We start from the raw sequence: 27,385 nt of genomic DNA on the forward strand, positions 1-27,385 counted from the left end.
AGTTACCCAATGGGCAGTATTACACTAGATTTGTGAGTTCTATTAGCAATGCCACGTATTACAGTACTGAATTATGCAGTGTTTCACTAATCTAGTTACCCAATGTGCAGTATTACACTAGATTTGTGAGTTCTATTAGCAATTGCGCATATTTCAGTACTGAACTATGCAGTGTTCTACTAAGTTAGTTACCCATTCTACATTATTACAATGATTTGTGAGTTTATACCAATACAGCATATCTTTGTACTTCTCTGTACAGTGTTCCACTAAGCTAGATACCCATTGCCGGGTTTTGTAGCTAATAACACAAGTTACATTGCTCTTACTTCAGAGTTTTTTAGCAACGCTGGAATTTACACTAAAAAGGATTTATTTGTTTATGTATTTGTTTAGTACTTTTCTAGTGAGATACGCATCAACTACGACGTATAGTGTTTCGTAAAACACAAGGTCAATTGCCCGACATCTAACACGACATTTAAGAACATTATGTTATAACAGAGTAGTGATGTATGTTATCATCACTAATTATCTCTAGTAATGGATCAGAAATACAGTATATATTCCTTTTTTGTCTATATACCCAATATACGGTATTACACCCGCTTCGTGAGTTCTGTTGGATACACAGTCGCATCAGAGCTACACTATGTAGTGTCCCACTTGTCTACATATCCGATGCATAGTATTACACCCACTTTGAATGGAACTGCATTGCACTGGTTTAAATAGGCTAATACTGAATGGGATTCTCTCTCCGTTATACATTGTTAAATATATAAATGCGTAGAAAGATATTTTTAGTATTTATTGTAACCAATATTATGTAATCTAGCAGTTTGATCCTCTCAGTAAAACCGACAATATTTTTCTCTTCTTTTTATTTTTTATTCATTAATTATTACACAAGTAATTGTAGAACATTAATCGTTTTATTTTTGACAGTATTTAAAGTTATTACTTGCTTCATCTAAAACTCTAAAATAATTACGGATAATATTATGAATGCTAAATTCAGCTCAATTAATTATAATTAATGATTACAGAACTGTCAGGTTAAGTTGTTAGCTTGTACTATTCTAATCACCAGACGCAAGTGTTGATTGTGACCGTAAAGCTAGCTATGTGAAGCTGGCGGCACCCATTAACCAAAATACACCCAAAACTAGTGGAATCGTTGTATTAGCGTTTGTTTAGGTTTGTTTAGCTATTTTCAGCGTTTGTTTGGCATTAATGTTCGAAATTAAAAAAAAAAAAAAAACAGTGAATGCCGCTAGCTTCACACCAGCGGCACCCATTAACGATAATACGCCAAAAACTAATGTAATCGTTTGTTTGACGTTTGTTTAGGTTTTTTAGCTATTTTCAGCGTTTGTTTGGCATTAATGTGTGAAATATTAAAAAAACTAATGGATACGTTCCTTGACTGCCGTCGCCGTGTGAGACCGTGCCGCCGCTATATGGCGTGAAATATGCAAAATACAAAGTAGGCTCTGCTTCGTCGCTAGTGGCATCCATTAACGAAATACGCCCATAACGGCAAAAACTAGTGTAATCGTTTTTTTTTTAGGGTTTATTCAGGCTTGTTTAGATATTTTTAGCTTTTGTTGGACAATAATTTCCGAAATTGTGTAGTGCCGCGTAGCTTCGCACCAGTTACAGTTACGTGGTCTACACCATTGCTTGCGGTACCTATTCTAAAAATCTGTAAAAAAACTAATCGTCACCTTTTGTTTAGCCTCGCATTTCGTTTGTGTATAGTGTTGGTTGACAACAATAACTTTAACGCCATCACCTTTGATATAGGAATAATTAATTTAAGGTTTTTTTAATCCAACATAATTTTATTGGATATTATTAACATTACTATACACTGTAAGATTTGAAATATATATATATATATAATACAACAATGAAAAGTAATAAAATAATGAATCATATCATAGTGTACCGTAATAAATTATCATGCGTTTTTTTTCTCTAACATAATTTTCATGAATATTTCATAATATGTATTACTATGTACAGTACGAATTTCCCTATAAAAAATGCAAAAAATAACAAAATAATGAATCATATCATACAACGACAACGATCATAAAGTACCATGAGTTTTTTGCACCCAACACAAAATTTTAATGAATATTTCATAATATTACTAAGCACACTATGATTTTTATTATAAAGAATACAACTAAGGGACAAATTAATGAATCGTATCGTACTGTACTATAATAAATTATACAAAAGAATCCATACATTAATGGAATTTGATGATATACAGTTGAAACATATAATTGTAGGAATATGATCCCACTATAATATTATGTTATCAATCATACTTGTTTTAATATCCAATTTCAGTAAAAAGGACAATAATGATGAAAAGTTTTCAAAATTACCGTTTTATTGTTTAGTTGTAAATATTTTTTTGAAAATATACTGCATTATTATGATACATGGTACCAATTTTAAGAAAAAAATCTAATATAGTAAAAACGATCACATTTTTTTACCTTATCGATATGTAACGTAAAAACTGTTTCTTAAAATATAAAAAGTAAGCTATAAATTTATAAAATATTGTTAAACATTTGGCATTAACATTAAAATAATGAATTTTTTCAAGATAAATTTGTAAATATGCAGGGGTCCAATGTTTATAATCTTAAAAAAATAAACATAAGAGAAAACGAACAAACATAATCTATACTAATGTATAGGCTTTCAATATAAAGAATTAAAACTAAAGAAATAAGTCATAAAAGATTGTTACCTTAATAAAATATAGATATTAATAAATTAAATTTATAGACAAAATGGCAAAACCTACAGTTACAAGTATATTTAAAATTATTTCGTAACTTAAATATTTGCACAGTAAGCAATTTGCAGTATAAATTAGGAAATGCTTAATTTATTTTTCAGGTAATTAAAAATATCCATCCTTTGCAGTTTGTGTAATTTATCCTATGGCTATATAAAACAGAAGATGAGGTAGCACTTCATGCATGTCCCGGATGTTTTTGGCTACCTGTAAATCCACATACGTGTTATTTCTTACAAAACACGTAAATATTATTACTAAATAATAAATAAATGTGCAATAAAGTGAATAAAATGTAAAACTTCAAAATATTAATTTTATTATAATTAATATTAAGGGTTGATTTGTTTCCTTTTATGGAATTGTTCATAAGGAATTATGGAATTACAGTTTGTTCCATGACTTGGCCCAAAAAGTGATTCAGAATAGTAGCTTGTTTGGAATTTTTTAATTATTTTACTCAATAAAATACTTTCTATTGAGACAGCATGGATCATACATGGTATTACAATTCAATTGAAGAAGTAATATGAAAATGAACTTTTAAATGAATAAAATCTGACAGCATCTGTTTTTTTTGTGAGTAGTACAGGGTTAAATGTAATGATAGAACACTTGTCAAAATGGTTTAAGGTGGGAGGTGGTAAATGAGGGCTTAATATTAAAGTCAACATAATTAAGTTATAACTAGATACAAATTCTTACTTGTATGTAGTAAGATTTGTTATATTGTATCTACATATAACTTGTATGTAGATACAAGTTATATCTTACTTGATTTGCGAGATCATCGTGAAGATTCCAAGATCCTGAAGACTTTTTACGGACGTATGCTACGTAATGTCCTGGACGGTATTCGACAATCCCAAAAAGATAATACAGCTTCCCAGCAAACTTTAGTTGTAATGGCATATCTCTCAAAGCATGTCGCTTATTTTCCTACCCTTCTTCAAGTGTAGGAATATTCTGGCCCAAGAAGTCAGTATCTATGAAAACATGTTGCTTCCCTAGAAACGTGTTTGTTACTTGATGTCCACAAAGACATTTACATGGGCCTGAGGTTTCTTTAGCAACCTCTTCAATTTGTTCACTAACTACAGCGCTATCGGTTTTGGGTTTTAATATGGCCTTGTGTATACTTTTCATCCCTTCATTAATGATTACATGACCGTTAATATCCACACAAACATACGCCTGAGTAGAATTTCCTTCGCAAGATGGACTTTGACATTTTGATACTATTTCTACACTTGGTAAGTCAGGTAGTAGCTTTTTAAAAATAGTTGCTAAATTTGACCAACTGTCATATTCACATGAATAAATAATCTTCCTTTGATTGCATCTGTTTATTTTAGGCAGTCTGTTTTCTGTAAATTTTCGGTAAGTTTGTAAATTTATTTTATGAAAGGCTATAAGTATTATTGTTATAACATGATGTAAACCGCATTGTATTAAGTTTATAGACATCATACTAACCGGGATAGTTTTTTCAAAATCGAAACCACTACGCTCTTATTAGTTATTTTTGTATACTGCGTGTTATGTGAATTCTAATACTACTTTACAAATATAGTACTGGACGTATGATGACACTTCAAAATAGCCGTGATGAGATATTACCATAACGTAGCATATCTTGCACTGGAATCGTTCCATGTTTTGTTAACAATACATTTTATGGATGGAAAACAGAAATATCAACAATAAGCATCAGTAATGGTAACATGGTAAGGAGCAGCACAAGCTAAAAATAACGGCGTACATCTTGCGTACAGCAACTCACATCAAATAAAATTTATCTTTTATGGTATAAAGTTAAATTCATTTAATAGGGTTTTATTATTTAAACTTTTAAACAAATTGACTTGGACATTTTTTCAATTAATTAAATTTTTATCGTAATTAATTTTCTCTGTTTATAAATAAATCCATGTGTTTAAAAACTTAATCTTGATGGATTTACGTATAAAAATAAATATAAATAAACGAATTTGTTACTTAAAAATAAAGCTAGAACGAAGTTGCATAAGACATAATATATAATTTGAGATCTAAAAAGTGATAATACTATAAAAGCAGGAGAAATTGACAAAGGAATTTGGAATAAAATACAGAAATAAAAGTTTGACCCCATCGTCCCATCCCACGACAGTTTAGCTTCCTCTGTATCCGACATTCTGTCATCCTTTCGACCTTTTTAATAAATCGCTGTCACGACAGAGGGATATCTCTATACCGACTGCAGAGCTGTAATTTCTGTCAGTGTATGAACAAATACTACTGTGTATTCCATTTTATGTAGCCCGTAACGTAGCGGGCAAAATATAACACACAAATAAAATATAAATATAAAACACAATAGACCATCTACTACTAGTGACATATTTGTCACCGCTAACAATATTTATACAACTACTCAGTTGATTGTTTTTCTTGCAACACCATTTTAAATTAAAGGCGATGTAGTAAATGGACAAAAATCAGGTGAGATCTCTATAGTTACAGTACAATGTTTAACTAAAAAAAATTTTAATGGATTTATTTGACTTTTTTATTTTTTCAAAATAACGATTTAGAATAAATGTTTTGATATGTTGTAATGGTTTTGTAACTTTTCTAAATATGCAAAATTTATTACAAATCGTACTATTAGGTATTGTGAAAATTAAACATCCTTACTACTTATGAATGTTCAATTTGACATATTAAGATCACTTTCACGTGTGAAATATTTATTTTAAAACTTCATGAAATATCACGAACCACCGAATATTATACATTTATACTGGTATCTGTGTGCCGTTATCTTTTCTAAAGTAAATGTACCTAAATATAGTTGTAGCAAATATTATAGAAATATTGAATTGATTTCAATTCTAAAATGAGGACAACTGAACGTCATTTCAGCATCAATCACAGTCTCGTGAAAACTTTAGTGACAGCGTCAATCAACTGGGCGGAAAGTCATCCATCAGAATGGAAATTATAATCAAGAGCACGACTGTAGCAGGAGAATCTTGCTTGATGATGAAAATTCAAAAATGAGTAAAATAAGACTCTCTGACTTTATTATCAGATATCTATATTATCAGAAAACTTTATTATTATCACAACTAAAACCAAAATAGTCATTACAGACTTGTATAGGCTTAATCTGAAGTAGCTGACCTGCTGTAAACCATTCCCATAATGAAGTGTTGGTTTCAATAAGACCCTATATGTTATTTTCTGAACTTACACGGCTTGTTACTTTTTCTGTTCTAGGCTCAGAGTTGCAATTAATTCTTTAACATTTACATAAACTGTCACCAACACGATTAACATGATTTTCTGCATGGAATATGGCATGGAATTGCATGATGTAGTATTTTAGAATATATCCATAACATTTAATATTGAAAGTAGAACATCTTGTTGGTGCAGAATCCCATTGGGTTGTAGGAAATCCAGTATTATGTAGGAGTAACAGAATCAGTAACAGTTCTTAGGTAAAGTCAAGTACTACAGTTGATCTCCTAACTGAGCCCTAAGCACATCAACAAACCACCCAGAATCACTTGTTTGACCACATGGACGTTTAAGCTGTCATTGAAAGCAACGTTTGTGAGCTGTTAAGCACTGCTGTCTCCATAAAGTGTGGTTTGCCCCCAGTTCTGACTTTAGCAGAGACTGTGGTGTTCAACGCAATAACCCATTCGAATTAGTAATAATTTTAGTGCATATTATACACAATTTCAATTTGAGATATATATATATATATATATATATATATATATATATATATATGTGTGTGTGTGTGTGTGTGTGTGTGTGTGTGTGTGTGTGTGTGTGTGTGTGTGTGTGTGTGTGTGTGTGTGTGTGTGTGTGTGTGTGTGTGTGTGTGTGTGTGTGTGTGTGTGTGTGTGTGTGTGTGTGTGTGTGTGTGTGTGTGTGTGTGTGTGTGTGTGTGTGTGTGTGTGTGTGTGTGTGTATGGATATATACATATTCAAAATTTAACTCAAAACATCTGGTATTAAAGATTTAGGAAACTTTAATATATGTATTACTATATAAAAATAATTATACATTTTATGACATATTTATTATTATATTTTTACTATATACTTATTATTTCACTGTAATCTGCATCTCTCTGATTTAGAAAATTTTACTTAGAGTGATCTTCCATCATGGGGTATTTAAAGCATGTTTTAATCATCTTATTTCAAAGAGTTTTACTACGTAATTTATTGCTTTTATTATTTAAATTAAAGTTGCGGCCCATTCAAGTTTGAGAATTTTTGTGACTTGAGTCTTAACGTTTAAACTTAAAATTTTAAGAATAAATAAAAAAGTATCAAATGTGGTCATTTACTAACAAAGGAAAACTACAAAAGTTTTAAAGTATGAAAATTGTATTACGAAGGAACAGAATTTATTTTACGGCAGATACAGAACAAATCAATATTGAAATAACGCGAGGAACTTGTTGGCGAGGACGATTTTAAGCTTTCTTATTTACAATATTTTACCGGAAATAAAATATCTTCCGTCTTCCCAATCCGGCCCGAGACCTTTCCATCACCGGATAACTCATGTTACATGAATGTTACCCAACACCGACGGGTCTAAATCCAGCTGTACCTCTACAATGTTACCGTATTTTTAAATCTTGCTTTGAAATTATTGTCATTATTTATTATTAATTTATACAAAAGACTTATGTAGTAACGTTTTAACTAATCGTAATTTCTAAGTCACAATATACTCAGTAAGGTACTTGTAATATAATTAGATATTTGTTTTTAGGGTTAACCATATATATATATGATCCATATATGACATGATATGAGAAAAATGCACACAGGACTAAATTTTATGGATTTAAAATAAAAGACTCAAGTAAATAATTACAATGCCATTAGTAAAAGACGTATATTACTAATATTTTCGGACATCACTAATACTACACAACATCAACTGTACTCAAAATTACTTCAAGTTGTCCATATATGTTGTCCATAGATGTCAAGATGTAAATGAATTGTAAGCCAAATTTTCATTAATAATATTTAGAAAGTCACTGATAGAAATATATTATACGAACGTCTAACTGAACACGGTTTACAAAACTACCCAACGCTCAAATCTAAGAGCTACCGAAATTAACTTAACCTATAAAATAGTACATTCATATAAATTACTTAGTTTATTAAACATTTTTGTAATTATATTACGTTTGTAGTAGATAAATCTAAAATTTCGGTTTTATTGCCTTGTTTATATTACAAAAACTAAACGACCATGTCTGATTAAATTAGACAGCATCACCACTATGTGTAAGTTATTGTAGGTTGGTATATGAGGAATCTTAGATACCCAATATTACCTATGTCAAAAAGGATATACAGGTTTTTTACTCCCATAGTTTTGATTACAAAATTCAAAGTTAGTACCGTTAATTTAAAACATATTGTTAATTTCAATAAGTGTTTAAATATTCCTATGCTTTCAAAACAGTTATTAAAATAAAAATTAGCCTAATAAACTATATTTTATTGCTGTTTTTTACCCGAAATCCAAAAAATATTAACAAATTTCTGAGTGGAATATGACTTAATATTTTATAAGTGTGTTTTTATGGGGTTTGACAAGTGAGAGGTCTCAACGTGTCCAATGAAGGGTCACAGGTGAGCCGGCCTGGAAACGCTCCATAAACTCAGATTTTGATCGTAGTAACAAATATTTAAGGGAGGAACTTCAGAACTGATATTACAGTCTCTTTTGAATAGCTGTTGAAACATTAGTTAGTTGACAAGAAATCTTAGCAGATTTTCCATAACGATAGATAGCTCACATAATCATGTAGCACAGGCACGCTGTTTAAGTGGTCAGAACGAGCTAACTAAATACCTATACTTAATTATTATCATGCAGAGACACAAATTTAAAAACCCCAAGTTAGTGAACCACCTGTAGATGAGAGGAGCGCTTATAAAAAGCAACAAATAAATTAAATAATCAGCCAAATATTGCCTCATGTAACTTAGTGAAGAGCTCAAATATATTACAGAGATTACTCTAACCCTATACTTCACAGTTGTATTATCTATACCACATATAGAGAACATCATAAACGTGCAATCGACTTCAGTTTTGACAAATTGGCGTTGATGACTGGGGATATATATATATTTATATATATATATATATATGAAAAATTACCCAGTGACGTTTGATGCAATTACATTCTGGTCTTTGGAGGGAGGGGTAAAATGCTCTTTCAAATTAGAGCCTAGATGATAAATAGGATGAGTCTGGTATGGAGGATCTATTGTAATAGACATAATATGTTTGCCATCGCGTAAGGTTTGACAACTTTTTTGTTGTCACGTTCTTGTACAAAATGAAGAATCGTACGTAGTGTGTAGGAAAATATTGCGTAGAACTATTTCAACAATGCAACAATAACGGTAAAATATTTATGTAAAGAAGTACTAAAATGTAGTTACCCTAATTAAAGCTTAACTGTAGCAATATATCAATTGCCAATTAATCTATATAACAATAGGCATTATCAAATATATTATGCTAGCGGAATGATCTTGATGCGATTGGATGGAATATGCTCTCACCTGTTGGATACCATTACTATAATACTGACATACTGTGATTCCATTCAGTATTCTACGTAGATATATTCATGGATGGTTGTTCACTACAGACATTCGTATTGCTGTTTAAAAACTTACTGTAGTAATCTAAACTTAACTTATTCCTAATAAAATTAATATTAAGCCCGATGAAGTTTGAATCTCCTACGTGCAGTTGTAGACCACAGTATATTTATATGCATAGGCTATATGAATTTTTGTCCGTATGTACTTTATAGAATAGTAAAATATTTGACCAATCATTATAAAAAATGTGTGTGTGTGTATATGTATTTTTTCACGAAGAAGGTTTATATGCTATGTTTTCTGATATAACTCTCCACCAGACGGCGCTGCAAAAGATAAAAGATTTCGTAATTGCCTGTAATTACCAGGTACGTACTAATATATTTAATTTCTAAACACTATTTCAACTTATGATATATATATATATATATATATATATATATATATATATATATATATATATATATATATTTATATATATATTTGTCTTTAAAATCAATTTCTGGTTGAACTTAAAGCTTGAGTGTTAGACCACTTTATAATACAGTATATCTACGTATATAATGCCTATAACAGACACTTTTGATAGATTTCCTTGATCGTGGCAATAAGACAAACTTTACATCGGCATTGGTAATATAATTCACTTGAACCAGAAGTGCTCATATACGGGCAAAGCTTACAAAAAGCGTGAGAGCCTGGGAAAACAGCTACTTATTATATAAAATATCATAACAAAGCATCCACAACCTTCTCCGATATTATCGATCTTTGTAATGGTTATAAAATAAAATCTTAAGGTTATATTTTGTGTTTCATCTTTTCAATATTTCTTAAGTATACAATTCATAAAGACCTTTAAAATCATTCAGAAGCGTACCACGTAAATCTTTAATGAAAAATACAGTAGAAAATAAAAATAATTAAAACTGAATAAGGTTTAAAATTGTTTAATAGCGAAAAACTAAGGTGCTTTTATTTTAGTCGGCTCTTAAAGTAATTTATGCGATAAATTTAAAAGTTGAAGGAATTTATGTCGTTAGTTATAAAAAAAATTAGGTATACAATAGTGTAATTAAAATTAATTTTCTGGGCTTTGTTACTTTTGTTACGTGCAATAACTTCATAGAGATAGAGTGAATAAGGAAAACAGGTAATTTCCTCTGAGAGCCATAAACACCGCTATGGAACCTTGCTCTCAATAATGCTCCATTATATCTTCAAATTGAAACGTACGATGCAGATGTTTTAACTCCATCTCTGGTACGTAATAATTAAGGCAACTACTTGACCTAGGCGACTTTTCATAATGAATCTAATAATTAGTAAAATAAAATTACATCGGAAATATTATTATCTCCACTTACAAAGTTTTTAACCTAGGTACATGTCAAATGTTTACACCTTATGAACGATATTAATGTACAGGTAGGTCAACTCTTGTGTTCCTGAATACACACTATTTGATATTGAAGTATTTTAATTTAAATTCTGTAGCTGTTTTTTGTCCCATAACTTTAATACATGTTTATTATCGAACTATAACATTGCTGTACACGTGATGTGCATTATGTTTTTCGCATTTATTTTGAAATCAGTTTCCAAATGTAAAATGTTATTACTTTTTAAGTTTATACTTTAATGCTTTGGTACTAGTAAATTTTTATGGCACTATGAATTTACAGTATTTTAGAAATAGTACGGTTAAACTAATAAACGTAAGTAACAGAGCAAAAATTAAAGTAAGTGAATAATAGCGGATAATCAATATTAGGTATTTATACCGGTAATAAATTCGAAAAGAAAATCCAAGCAACGCTGGTATAATGATTAGTTTTCTTTTCTAGTAGAAGCAACGATGAAATATATCTTTACGAACATACTAAATACTTGTAATGCGCAATGCCATCGTAATATTATAACAGCATATATATATATATATATATATATATATATATATATATATATATATACTGTGTGTGTGTGTGTGTGTGTGTGTGAATACGTGTGTGACCTGTATGTCCGTGTCAGTTTTAATGATTAGTGTGAATATAGAATTGAAGTGCATGTTTATAGATTGAGTTGACCAAAAATAATACAACTAATGTTGGTTGTTATTTGAATGATAACGCTTTGGTAAGATTTATTTTGCTTAAATGTAATTTAATTTAAAACCTTTTTTCGATGCATTATTTCACTCCTAACCGTAATATGTAAGTTACAGAAAAATTATTCCGGAAAAATTTAAGGTTTCTTTCTACGGTTTCTTTGCTATGAAACGGTTATATGTAACTTAGTACACAGTAACAAGAGTTTTACAACAGTAATATAATATATAATTTATATCTCAGCCAGTTCTATTAAAGACGAAGCCTCTTGGAATGCAATAATGTTCTGGTGGAACTGACAAGGAAGAGCCGAGTACATTCGGTTGGGTGCCGGACCATGAGGGCGTTTCATGGAAACGAAAGAGTACATAACCTTGCCAAAATAGGTACAAATTCCCTTATGGTGGGGTCTGAGCTAGGCTGTGGAGTATAGTTCTCTTACAGAAAAGCTCTCGTAAAAAATCGGGAAAAGAGGAACAGATCCAATAACTGAAGTCGGGCCTCTGGATTAAGACAATAAAAAATGTTTCTTTATCCTTATGCTAAAGGGTGAGCATCTCTCCTAGATCAAAGTAAAAAAGATATAAGATTTATAGTAGGGTTGCTGAAATGGCATGGTCCCCTTAGAAAACAACATATAAAGGTGGGCCTTAGTCAGACTGATGAATATAGACTCTGCGGAGAAGCGGAAGAATCAGCGGAACACATACGGCTAAACTGTCCTGCCTTATCTAAATGTAGGAAAGAATTCGTAGGGGCAAATCTTCTCAGCCCTACAGACAACAGGATCACTGAAATTTCATTGGCTTCTGTAAAAGTTAGATTATGAGGGCACAAACATAAGTAAGGGAGGTGCGAAGTTCTTTTTAGGTCTACGTGAGGGAACGTCTATATTCCTCGGAAAACCCCGCTAAGTCCCCACCTTAGCATATCAGTATTGTCTAACACCAATACAAAAAATACAAGGTAGGATTACGCCACACCAAGTGTCACTTTACAGCCTTTAAAATAAAATATTTCAAGTATATAACTTATTTCATTGTACAGATAGAACGGCAGACAAAAAGAATAATCACACAGAAAATAAATTCTTACATCCCCTATCAAACTCAAGGAAAAATGCTTTTCAGCCACCTAAGTAGCCTTTTGTCGACGCTCTGGAAAATTACCACGGTTGGTCATGAACCAACATAGAACTAATTTTTGCTATGTTGACATGAAATTTCGTACAAAACTTATAGTCAACTGATGAAATCATTCTGCAGATGATTGGAACGTTTGCGTTGGTTATTTAAACCAGTGTTAAAAAAATTAAATTCATCCCAGTAAGTTATTCCAACATGATGCTGTGTTTATTTTGGATATTAACATACTATTTATTCGTTGCCATCATAATAACCCATAATACTTATGTAAAAATGTTTGCTAACGCTCAGCAAAATACCATGAGTGACATGCACCATCATCGAACTGAGTGTTCCTCAAATGTAAATAAAGCTTCCTGAAAAATTTGAGGTAGGTTCGTTTAATAGATAATGTGAAGAAAGACTGACACATGCTTTAATGTTCTCTAACGCTCAGTCAACAATCTTATTTTTGCTTTCATAAACACGATAGTATAGAAAATTAAAGGCATTATTACATCGGTTTTGTTAGTCGCAATCTGCGTGCAAGGCTTTCCGAAACATATTTGACAAGATCAAGCAAGTTTGGTGCTTATACGTTGTCCTGATCATGCTAACATACAGTATGTCATATTTGTTTTACATTCAAAATTAACATAAAAGTAAGAAAAAATTTGTGAAGAAAATTACAGTAGTAAAATCAATGTTTATTTCAAAATAATTTACCTCTCTTTATCATGTCTAATGGGTATGTTGTATATTTTAATTTATTAGTAACAATAACTAATAAATATACACATTTTAATAACCGTTGTAACTACCCAAAGGCTTGATTAAATTAACTATCAATTTCCCTGGCTTACTCGATAATTGAGTTTTCACCGGATCCTCGGCGTTGTTTACTAAGTTACAGGAAGTGTCTAGATTGAACTGAAAGTCTGTAAGTCGAAGATTAATTGTTTTACTTCACGTTCTATGGCTCTAGATTTTCTGTAACACTGTGCAAGTTGAAATGTATTAAATCACTTCATACTAAAAACATGTGTGATTATGTAACATACTAAACGTTGTTCACGGCTCACCTTAAATATGCTGTACCTATTTAGGAGTTTTACTAGGTAATATACATTATATAAACAATATATTGAAGAATATATTAAAGTTTGTTATTGAAAATGGAAGGTTTGACAGGATTTCGGACATTTGTCATCGTTGTATGTTACAAAAGGTATAGCACAACTTTTCGAGGATTGGATTCTATCATCCTCATCAGATGGAAGGGGTATTAGTACATACCAAAAAATAACAAAAAGAACAGGAATAAGGGGTTCAAACATACCCAGAAGCTGCTAAGAGTCCAGTCCAGGTGTTGTCACTTTAGAGAAGTCCCGAGCACAAGTCACGAGTACGAGAAACACAATCACACATCACATCAGCACGGATGAAAATGGGATATTAAGGTAAAGTGGGGAAACGAAATTGGGATTTCATCGTCGAAAACTAACTTTATAAATACAATAGTATATTATGGATTCTAGAACAATTTTGTTTCAGTAGATACCTTTTATCATTTAGTCAACTGTTATATAGTTTAAAAAACTATTATAATATCTAGTTCATTTTTCCTGATAAAAATATGATAACAAATTAATCAACCAATTATATACACATGTAACTTGCGGTATTGCGATAGTATAACTTCCTAGTACAATTCTCCTGGAAAAGTTTAGCATTGTTTGCCATAACATCGTACATTCCATTGTCCTGCCTCTTATCGGTTACTCTTAGAAGAGAAAGTTACTAAGAGTTAGATGCCGCTTCTAAGAGCTCTAGTTAAATTTAAATTGGGCGAACAATCTTTTTCCTTCTACAAATACATACAGTTACTTTATAAGTGAAAATAGTATAACCAATTATTTATTATTGTCACCACAATATTCTTTTTATAATGAGTCATCGTTTGTTTGAAACGGGAATAATGTATTTCGTGTCTCACTTTTAAAATGTAAACTATTGTTAAGTAGCGATAGTACGGTTACTAGGAAACAAAACAGAAAAAAAACATCTGAATACCAAGAAGAGCATCATCAGATAATTTTACTTGGGTACCATTTGCACTACGAATTTATTTTTTATCTAAAATGTTGTGATATAAATGTCAATACAATACATTTAGTGTTTAGGAAGTATCGATTCTAAACGACCTGCGGTGCAGCGCTCGTAACCGTATGGTGTTCAATTATAATACTCATTTCGTGTGAGGTATTCATATTAATGACTATGTTATAATCATTACCACTCTGAAAATCTTTTCCTCAAAATCTATATTAACTTAACTATACTACAGCTAACAATATAGAACATTTAAAACAAACCTAGGCATTTATGGAAATACATTGATGTATAAACAGAAGTTGGAGTTTGGTGACCATAGACATACTTGACCCAAATAACGGTCAAAGCTGTTTACAATGAGCGGTGGCTTACCTGTAACGGTTATTGTACAGCTCTTGTGAACATTGTAGCACAATCTATCGTAATGTCCACTAGTATTGCCGGGTTTATAGCTAATAACACGAGTTACATTGCTTTTACTTCAGAGTGTTTTAACATCGCTGGTAATAAACTTAACAGAAAAAAAGTTTTATTTGTTTATGTATTTGCTGTAGTACTACTCTTGTAGTACAATACGCAACAAGCTACGACGCGTAGTGTTTCGTAAAAGACTAGGTACATTACCTGACATCTAACACGAAATTTAAGAACATTATGATTTACAGAATAGTGATGTGTATTATTTATTAAAGCTCTTGCTAGTGTGTCATACATTACAAAGGACGGTATCTGGTAACAAGGCTTCACAGAACAAATGTTATGTCTTTTCCATAAGTACTAGGATACAGGACCGAGTATATCATGTGTTAAGGTACATTACAGCACGAACAAACACGATACGCACAAGACTTTTCCTAACAGGGTGATCTGCTCGTTCTATTGCCTACGGGACATCTTTAACTTGTAACAATGTTAACTTGTGTTAACTTTCATGCCCTTGCAGGGCATATCACTGCATCGTTTGTAAACACATACTTTTTCATAATACTTCATTTAAGATTAAACAGTAAATGTAAATCTAATGATTATGTCTATAGGCCTACCTCTGTGTAATATTTGTAACAAATAGTGATAGTAAAATTCTAAAAAGACTTCGTTTTCATACGCATAGAATAACATGTAAATTGAAGAAGTCAGTAATAATAGCCTAAGAGACCTAAAATGAAAGATTTCTACAAACCTCCTAAAAATCCTTATTATGTGTTTAGCTATAAAAGATGTAATGTTGCCTAATGGAATATTTTGGCTAAAGGCTTGGCATATTAGTCTATAAAGATATATCTTGTATGTTTGACCAAATATGCACTATTGTAGTTTTGGTATAATAATATATGTAATGTTGTCCAATAGTAATTGTGATCAAACATGCACATGTAATATATGTAGATGTGGTAAAAATTGCTTATATATACTACTACCAGAATTTGTTAAAGTTCCTACAATATACTATTAAGTTGTAGAACGTCTATAAGTTTTGTGAGTACTATTAGCAATGGGGCATGTTTCAGTACTGCGATGTGCAGTGTTCCACTAAGATAGTTACCCCAAGGTGCAGTATTACACTAGATTTGTGTGTTCTATAAGCAAAACAACATATTTCAATAATGAACTATGCAGTGTTACACTAAGTTAGTTACCCAATGCGCAGTATTACACTAGATTTGTAAGTTCTATTAGCAATGCCGCATATTTCAGTACTGAACTATGCAGTGTTCCACTAAGCTAGTTACTCCAAGGTGCAGTATTAAACTAGATTTGTGTGTTCTATAAGCAATACAACATATTTCAATAATGAACTATGCATTGTTACACTAAGTTAGTTACCCAATGCGCAGTATTACACTAGATTTGTAAGTTCTATTAGCAATGCCGCATATTTCAGTACTGAACTATGCAGTGTTTCACTAAGTTAGTTACCCAATGTGCAGTATTACACTCGATTTGTAAGTTCCTTTAGAAATGCGCATGTTTCAGACACCGAACTATGCAGTGTTCCACTAAGTTAGTTACTCAATGTGCAGTATTATACTCGATTTGTGAGTTCTATTAGCAATGCCGCATGTTTCATACACCGAACTATGCAGTGTTCCACTAAGTTAGTTACTCAATGTGCAGTATTACACTGGTTTTTTAAGTTCTATTAGCTATGACGAATATATCAGTAGTGAGCTATGGAGTGTTCCACTAAGTTGGTTACTCAATGTGCAGTATTACACTCGATTTGTAAGTTCTATTAGCAATGCCGCATGTTTTAGACACCGAACTATGCAGTGTTCCACTAAGTTAGTTACTCAATGTGCAGTATTAAACTCGATTTGTGAGTTCTATTACCAATGCCGCATATTTCAGTAATGAACTATGCAGTGTTCCACTAAGCCAGTTACCAATTGTACATTATTACACTGATTTTGTAGTTCCTTTTACTTCAGCATGTTTTATACTTCTCAAAACAGTGTTCCACTAAGCTAGTATACCCATTGTACAGTATTAAATCGGGTTCAGAGTTATTTCTGTATCAACACACAATATATTTCAGTACTACATTGTGTAGTATCCCACTTGGCTAGATAATCTATGAACAGTATTTCACTAGGTGTGTGAGTTCTGTTGAAAAAAACAGTTTATTTTAGTACTACATTATTTAGTGTCCAACTTGGCTCGATACCCAATGTACAGTATGAAACTCGCTTTGTGAGTCCTGTTGAAAATGGAGTATAACGCTTAATTTATGAACAAACACTGTAAAAATTAAGAAATTTTTATTTTTGTGATGCCTTTCATGGTCAATGAACGCACCATCAGACCCACATAACTGAAATGTTTCTGAAGTGTCTGTTTATAAATTAAGTATTTGATTCCAATAATAACAAGGTGTTACATTTTAATGCAGTATAATTCTATATTACACTATGTAATGTACAGCTTGGCTACATATCCAATGTACAGTGTTACACTCGCTTTGTAAGTTGCGTTGGACGCACAGTCGCATCAGAACTACACTATGTAGTGTCCCACTTGTCTACATATCCAATATACAGTATTACACTCGCTATGTAAGTTCTGTTGGATACACAGTCGCATCATAGCTACACTATGTAGTGCCCCACTTGTCTACATATCTAATATACAGTATTACACTCACTCTGTAAGTTCTGTTGGATACACAGTCGCATCATAGCTACACTATGTAGTGTCCCACTTGTCTAACATATCTAATATACAGTATTACACTCGCTATGTAAGTTCTGTTGGCTACACAGTCGCATCATAGCTACACTATGTAGTGCCCCACTTGTCTACATATCTAATATACAGTATTACACTCACTCTGTAAGTTCTGTTGGATACACAGTCGCATCATAGCTTACACTATGTAGTGTTCCCACTTGTCTACATATCTAATATACAGTATTACACTCGCTATGTAAGTTCTGTTGGCTACACAGTCGCATCATAGCTACACTATGTAGTGCCCACTTGTCTACATATCTAATATACAGTATTACACTCACTCCTGTAAGTTCTGTTGGATACACAGCGTCGCATCATAGCTACACTATGTAGTGTCCCACTTGTCTACATATCTAATATACAGTATTACACTCGCTATGTAAGTTCTGTTGGCTACACAGTCGCATCATAGCTACACTATGTAGTGCCCCACTTGTCACATATCTAATATACAGTATTACACTCACTCTGTAAGTTCTGTTGGATACACAGTCGCATCATAGCTACACTATGTAGTGTCCCACTTGTCTACATATCTAATATACAGTATTACACTCACTCTGTAAGTTCTGTTGGATACACAGTCGCATCATAGCTACACTATGTAGTGTCCCACTTGTCTACATATCTAAATATACAGTATTACACTCGCTATGTAAGTTCTGTTGGATACACAGTCGCATCATAGCTACACTATGTAGTGTCCCACTTGTCTACATATCCAATATACAGTATTACACTCGCTATGTAAGTTCTGTTTGGATACACAGTCGCATCATAGCTACACTATGTAGTGCCCCACTTGTCTACATATCTAATATACAGTATTACACTCACTCTGTAAGTTCTGTTGGATACACAGTCGCATCATAGCTACACTATGTAGTGTCCCACTTGTCTACATATCTAATATACAGTATTACACTCACTCTGTAAGTTCTGTTGGATACACAGTCGCATCATAGCTACACTATGTAGTGTCCCACTTGTCTACATATCTAATATACAGTATTACACTCGCTATGTAAGTTCTGTTGGCTACACAGTCGCATCATAGCTACACTATGTAGTGCCCCACTTGTCTACATATCTAATATACAGTATTACACTCACTCTGTAAGTTCTGTTGGATACACAGTCGCATCATAGCTACACTATGTAGTGTCCCACTTGTCTACATATCTAATGCACAGTATTAAACTCGTTTTGAATGGAACTGAATTGCACTGGTTTAAGTAGCCTAATACTCAATAGTGTTCTCTCTCCGTTATACATTGTTAAAAATATACATGCGTAGAAATATATTTTTAGTATTTATTGTAACCAATATGATGTAATCTAGCAGTTTCATCCTCTCAGTAAAACTGATAATATTTTTCTCTTATTTTAATGTCTTATGCACTAACTATTACACAAGTAATTGTAGAACAGATAATGGTTTTATTTTTTACAGTATTTAAAGTTATTACTTGCTTCATCCAAAACTCTAAAATCATTACGGATTGTTATGAATGATGAATTCAGCTCCATTAATTTACATTTTATTAATGATTACAGAATTGTCAGGTTAAGTTTTTAGCTGGTACTATTCAAATCGCCAGACGCAAGTGTTGATTGTGCCCGTAAAGCTACCACTAGCAGACTGCTTCTGACTGGTACATAACCGTGGTACAATATGTCGGTCCCATTGTCTCAGTGAGTTGGTCCATTGTTCAACCGGTCCAGCTTGAGGGTACTCATAAGCGATAAATTGTTTTCCCCGTTTCTAACAGCTTTGGGCAGCGCTAAAACAAACAGACAATGAAATTGTATACTTATGTTTGAGGCCACACTATAGCGATGTTGTATATTTAAGTTTAAAATGTTATGCTAAATGTTATAATTATAGAATATAAATATATATATATATATATATATATATATATATATATATATTTGAAATATAAAAATGTATTAGAAATATGTACCGTATAATATTTCACCCGATTTAATTTAACGTTCCATTCAACAGCTGGAGCGAATTATAACTTAGAAACAAATTCTCGTTAACAATTTAAACATAAAATATTATATATAATTTTATACTTCAACAATTTGATTACAAATGCAAAAACCATCATTGATTAAATTACTCGTGTTTATATTAAATGTAGCTATTTAATGAAGTTGCATTATATATCCCAGCAGAACATATTACCTCGTTAAAGAAATTCTCGGAAATAGATAAGAAACTTACGTCTTACTATTTTGGTTAAGCTAAGGAAATCTGAAAACGTTCACGTAGCCATACAATAGTTTAGTATGTTGTCTACCTTGGTGTACTTTACAAAATTCTTTTTTTCTTTTGTAGGATTGCAATTTTGAACGAGAAAACATACTCTACTAAGTTCTGTTAAGTCTTTAAGTTTTAACTTAACGTTCATGTAAGGATTCATATTTAAAATTCTACACCAAATAAAGAAATTGCTGTTTTGCAATTATTATCAACGATTCTAGAGATATGGTAGAGTGGGGTTACTTACGGTACCAAAATTTATATTACAAAAACTACATAAAGGGTATATTTGAAAATTATTTAATTTTACTAAATAATTATCTTAATAAATAATATAAAATTATCAAAACAATGATATTATCAATCAAACCCGCGATTTGTATTGAATGTCCATGTCTTTATGACCTAAATACATTACGGCAAATTGTTAAAATCCATTCTGCATAATGAATCCAAACCTAAAGTTACGTACTCTGGCTTGATACGGGGACATTTGTAGAGATCTATTTAAATATTAACATAATTGTTGTAAAAAGTGTTCAGCTATTAATTCAATTCTAGAGAATAAGGTTTGCCAGAAAGCTAAGTGGAGTGTAGTTACTCTGAAAGTTAATTTATCCATAGAAGCTCTTTAATGTTGCAAATAAAACTTGAAGTGATTGCTGGATACTGAAAGGATTTGTGTTATTAAATTGAAAAGGTAAATGTGAAATGATATATTGACCGTGTTACATATACAGTAAACAGTGAAATATAATACGCATACTTGCCGGTCTCATACTTGTCCAGTTTATTTGTATAATGAAGAGGACAAAAAGAGACTTATTTTATTCAATATCAAAATTACTCAAAGAATAATGCCGATATTATAGAGCAACACACGACTTATTATCGCACAAGTACGAGGATAGTGTACCAAGTAATTGTAAGTAAATCTCTTTATTTAATTTATTTAAACTTCGTATACTTGAAGACAGACTAAAAAAGTGCTGCCTATAATCTGTTGGCAATTGCAATTTTAATACTTATAACCCTGCAATGATTGTAACCCAAATTTATGTATACTTTAATTTAATCATTAGTTATGTATTGCCTAATTCATTTAGTTTTAATATATTTGGTAAATCTTATATCACCAAATTCGTTTAAGAAGTCAATTAATTATTAAGAAAATTATTCATTTTTTTAAACTCCTTTTTTAAACAATTGATATAATAGTTTGTAGGTATAATTGTTAGTTCATAGGTAATTTAAAAGTTTAATTTCTCAAGAAAGTATTCCCGAATGTTATGTTGTACCAAAAAGTGCTTTTCTGAAATTCGGCTATGATAACTGATTGCAATAGGTTAGAAAATTTGACAATTATTTCTTCACCCTTATATTGGCTGGTTGGAAACCAATCATGAGCTTTGGTTATGAGGTAATATAGGTTAGGGAAGGCGAGATAATAAAGGTCTGACTCGCGAATTTTTGCGGAATTTTCACTATTTGGCTTATTGTTTATTTGTGTTTAAAGTTTTTATAACCAAAACCCGTTTATGTGAACGAATTTTTTCGGAATATTTTATTATTTAATACAAATAGAATAGGAAAATTAGAGGTTTGACCCAACATTACAGGATATAGCCACTTAAAGTAAGATTTCTTTCAAGTAAACTTTTCAATTTAAAGGTTTTTTTACGATATATATTTTAACATACATCGATTATAAATCAAGAATTCAAAGTATTTCATGCAAAATACTGCTAGGAATATTATACGTTTACGGTTTTTAAATTTCTAATATATATACAATGCTACAACAGAATTTTAAATGATCTGATTAATAATGTATTGTGATTAATATATAGAAACATATACCGCATATACAATAGCATAAAGGAACCCGATTAACATAATTTAGCAATGATCATAAAAATATGACTGAGTTTTACAGTGAATAAATGAATCTTGTTCCTTCTCTTTACAATTCGCACTATTATAAACTGTTCATCAGTTCATGCATGCTTTTTTTTTCACTTGTGTCTTTAAGGTAGGGTATAAATGTAAACGACAACTGCCACAATTTTTAACGCAACTATAAAAACTTGGTATAAAAACATTCTACAAATTAATGGAAAGGTATTAGTCTCTAAAAATGCGAAATATGAATTGAAAGAGCCTGTTAAATGTAATCAACTGTTCTGTGTAAACATTCTATTATGAAGGCACGACCATGTATTCATTAATTTAAGAAATATTGTCAAATTTATAGATTTAAAATGTAACGAAAGTAACAGTGCCTCTTATTTCAACATCATGGCAACATAATAAACCAATTTATTAATTTTGTACTTTACTTAACTCAACTGTGAATGTATTCGTGTGAAACATTGATTTAGTTTCCTTAGACATTGTGAGACGGCATAATAACAAAATTGGAGGAACTGGAAACTAGCATGAATAAAACAATTAATATCCATGACTATAATTCGATGAACAAAAAAACGCAGCGGGTTCGTAATTATAGCAAGTAGAATCTCAAAGCAATACACGAAACACTAAATGCAATTTTTATGACAGAAAATCGTCGATGACGTTGAGAAATCGCTTCCATTTTTTAATAGTGTGATATATGATTCTGCTCAGTTATATAAATACTTATATACTTCCTAGACTGACCCGAGGAAATAGTATAATACAGCAAACGTAGGTTGCGAAGCAAGAATATGTACTGTACTGAATCATGTATCATCTTTATATATAGATGACAACTGTCGTGATGCATGTTTTATTGTGCTTTTTGCCATTCTAGTTTTTTTTCAGTAACCGTATTTATACACACATTACATTTAAAAAACTGTACTGTTTTGAATCCAACCTCATGTTATTTATCTTCTGAATGTAGATGTCCATGCCTTGCCCCAAATAATATTTAATTAATTTCAATTAGCTGCTATTTTGTACTGGGTTGAGATAGAAAAATCTAGTTACCATTGTTCTTCTTTATATTCCATACAAGATCTTTCAAAAAAGGTATCACTTAATGGGTGTTTACATTTAAAAATTTGGGGCCGCCCCCCTTCCCTAGAAAAATACAATTTTGGAGAAATGGGAAAAGTTGTAACGGTGGCTTAAAAGTTAACTTCTATTTCCTGGAAAGCTGTTCCGACTTCCATTGAGCCATATAATTTATATTGAATCCATACTCTTAACTCCACTGCATTTGAATTAGAAGAACAAACCTAAAATAAGAATTACTTACAATTTCGTTTAGCATCTGGTCCACTGAATCATGAAAACTGCAAAATAGGTAGCTGATGCATGATATGTACTAATTCCATTTTTTAAACATCGTAGAACCTTATCTTATTTCATCACAAGTGCTTTCACTAAGCATATAAAAAACATCTACTTTGCAGTTGGTCTAAAATAGTTCAAGTGATACTGAAATCGTGGGAGCTATTCAATCAAATTCAGGGAAAGTTGCAGAGAAACTGCAAGCGAAGCCGCGGGTACGTGCTAGATATTTATGAATAATGAAATTTTAAACAAATTCTTTTTATTAATATTTTGTTTATTTAATTACGCTATGCAAATGTTTTGATGTTGGTTATGGTCCCAATAACATTTAATATACAAAAAATATCAAAAATACTTGCCACCATATTTAACTGAATTAAAATCCTTATCTAGTACGTCAAATATAGTTTGATTATCTAAATAATGAAATATCGTCACGATTAACATATAAAACTTTGACTTCAAGTGAAAAGTTATTAAGTAATGAGTAACATGTCGACATGGACGTAATAATGGCGCGGGCAAGGGCGGGCAGGTTGTTTCATTATCCCAAATTATCATTTTTATCAGACAAGAGAGAGACAGGTAAACATTTGTAATTTTAACATTCAAATAGAATAAAAGATAAGTTTTAGCAATACTTTCAACAGAAACACGTTCAATTCTGTCTTTCCGTATTGTTATGTTGTTTGATATTATGTAAAACATATTTTTATATTTAAACTAAACCTATGAGACTACTGTAACTATATCGTTACCATTACCACACGTGTAATCAAGGCATTCGTTTCTCTTCACTATTGAAATGTTATGGTTGATTGAATGTCGGTGCAGATTAGGTGTTTGTTTTTTACTTCTAAGATGTTAATTTAAATATAATTTTAAGCTCTCATTCTGTATAAACATTGCAGGGACAGCAGAAGTCTTCAAAGTTACTCGTCTTCAAATCAGATTTTTATTAGGAATCATAAGCATTTTTTTTCTTCTCTGAGGAAATAAGTAGCTTATAAATTGCACTTAATCCTAGAAGAATCTTTGCGCTGCTTCCGGTGTGACAGAATATTTTTGATGATCAAGGTTGGGGTAGGGGCCGCCTCCTGTCGACATTTATAAGGAAGGATTTTGGGTTTTTATCTCAGACTTTCTCCTTGGAAAAGGGGGAGGCCAGCTATGTCTCTCCAGTCAAAGTAGACATGGATTAGCACTCCTATTTGTTTCGGCTAGCAACTGCTTTTAACACTTAAGGAGCTCCACTAACTCAGTTATCCCCCGACATACTCTAAATCTTCACTTGCACCCCAATATCTCGAGATTTGCGGTTGAAGATGTGTCACTCCTGGACGTCTATAGAAAGTTCTCACATTTATGATACATAACATTATTTACTGTACAACTAGTGTACATGAAAATAGAAGAGAAAAACTAACAAAAAATGAACCCTCCTGGACCTCTAACTTATTATGATCGTTCATAACTGTACTTATTCACAGTTTTGTTGCACAGATGTTGTATGATGTAGGTAAACTGTAAAAAAATATCATTTGTATGTTGAATGTATATAGAATCATTGACTCTAATGATTTTTATTTATATTAAAATGCTTGTTTATACATCTGTTCATCATCTTAATTTCGTGATATGGATATTTTAAATAATTTTCATTGTTCAGTGTTATTTTGAAATAAAAAAAATCAAGACAATCATTCATAAAACACTGTATACAAAATAAAATTATAAATGCACAGGAAAATAGATATTTGAATAAATATAGGTATAAAAAACAATGCATGTAGTTATGAGAACAGTGAAGTTGATTTTTGTTAGTTTTCAGTAAGTTTGTGGAAAAATGTATGAAACTATAAATAATTCAAAATAATTGACACATGGTTTAAAATAATAAAATCTACTGTACAAGCATCAATGTACAATTATTTGAGTTCGCGGAATTGCTGAATCAACAGAGAAACAACAATAACAGTTAAGAGAAGTAGATTACTGTGTTTGTGTTCGGTCTGGGCAGCAGTAGCGTGAGACACGCGAGTGTTTCCTCGCAATTAAGCGGTTTTACTGTAGAGGAACTTTAAAGCTTCATTTATGACAGGTCTCACAGCGAGAAAGTCTTTATTTCAAAAATAAATCTATAAAATATATTAAATTGTAGTTATGGTTGATATTAACTGACAGGTTGCGATCTAACATTAATTAAATATGAGCGTTAGAAGAACTACAAGCAAAACCAATGTCGAATTAAAGTCAGTTAATATTGAGGCGAAATAAAAAGACAAGTTGCTACAATACTGAGAGTACTTGCAGTTAGTATTTATCAATTAGTAAACTTAGCTTCATTATCACATTACATGAGGTCTGTGCTTTTATTATAAGCAGTTGTAGCCTATGTACTATCCAGGGGGAGATAAGAGAGGCTTAATAAAATTAGTAAATAGAATGTGAATAGACATCGTGTATTTATAATAGTGATATAGAGGATTTATATTAGAATTTTAGCCCACAGTTTGGATGATCGAATGTCTCTTATATTAGATATAAGTAGTGAAAGTTAAGGGCAACCGCTATGGTTAGTAACTATAATGTAATTAATTTATAAGTTAAATTTAATAGAGGAAGAGTCTGTCCTATCTGATAGAAAAGATAAGAGTGTTTTATTATTTCTTAAAAAAATAACACGAAACTGGGGTTTTTAATAGTATAATAATTTTACAACATTTGTATTTAAAGTATAAAACTCAAAAAATATCAGTGTATAAAAAGTGACTTGGAAAATTCGTGCGAAAGTCACGAGTTGTCACCTGTCTCTCTCTCACGCTGATTTGCTGCTACTCGCACTTTGTTTGTTTTTTGTTCAACGGGATTTCGTCACAGCTCTGACAAACTGCCAAATATAACCATTAATTTAGTTTGTACAAGTTTTTAACTCTATAAATATAAAATAAAACTAAGATTTTTTGAGCAAATTCTAAAACATAATGGTCATTCCGTTAGCAAGAACTGACGCGGTGGCTACATTTTACATATAAAACATGTATGAAATCACATTCATATCTTTCATATTTCTTGAATAAGAATTTATGGAAATGAACGTACATAAAGTATGAATACGAACCAGATAGATCTTATTATAGTTATCTCATGAATACTAAATAGATGTTAAATTTATAACAACATTGCATTACTACATTGTCAGTTTTTTTATTACCTATGGATGTTATGATGTATTATAGCATTTCAGATACGATTTGCGATTCTTTTTGCGTTTAAATAAGTGTAACACAAAGTTTCGAGGACATAAATCTAAATTTTTATTCTTGTGTAAAGCCCCTAATACATGAAAACATGGGTAAACAGTTAAAAACTAAAAGGTTCTGCCCCAAAATTTGTGTAATTCTGGACTGTTACACCAACAGGATGAATAAAGTCTGAAAAGAGGGAAACTGAACGTCGGCACGATACTTATAAACATAAGCAAGAGCTTAAACAACATGTCACACGCACCAGTGAGGTCGTACACTGACGAGAATATTGATATCGGTGTATCCTGTAGTATCGTGGCGTGTTATCTTAGACAACAGGAAAACGATAATCATGAATGAGTGGGTGGGGGGAACCGCCTCCGGCCTGCATCTCAATGTCATGACCTGTTTATGAATATTATTTGATGTGGTTTATTTAATTGTAGAATTCCATTCGGCTTTCCTGATCATTCCCTTTTTAATATATCTAGTCAAAAGAGCCTAAACCTTAA

The sequence above is a fragment of the Homalodisca vitripennis genome, chromosome 2, assembly GCF_021130785.1.
Source record: "Homalodisca vitripennis isolate AUS2020 chromosome 2, UT_GWSS_2.1, whole genome shotgun sequence".
Taxonomy (NCBI): domain Eukaryota; kingdom Metazoa; phylum Arthropoda; class Insecta; order Hemiptera; family Cicadellidae; genus Homalodisca; species Homalodisca vitripennis.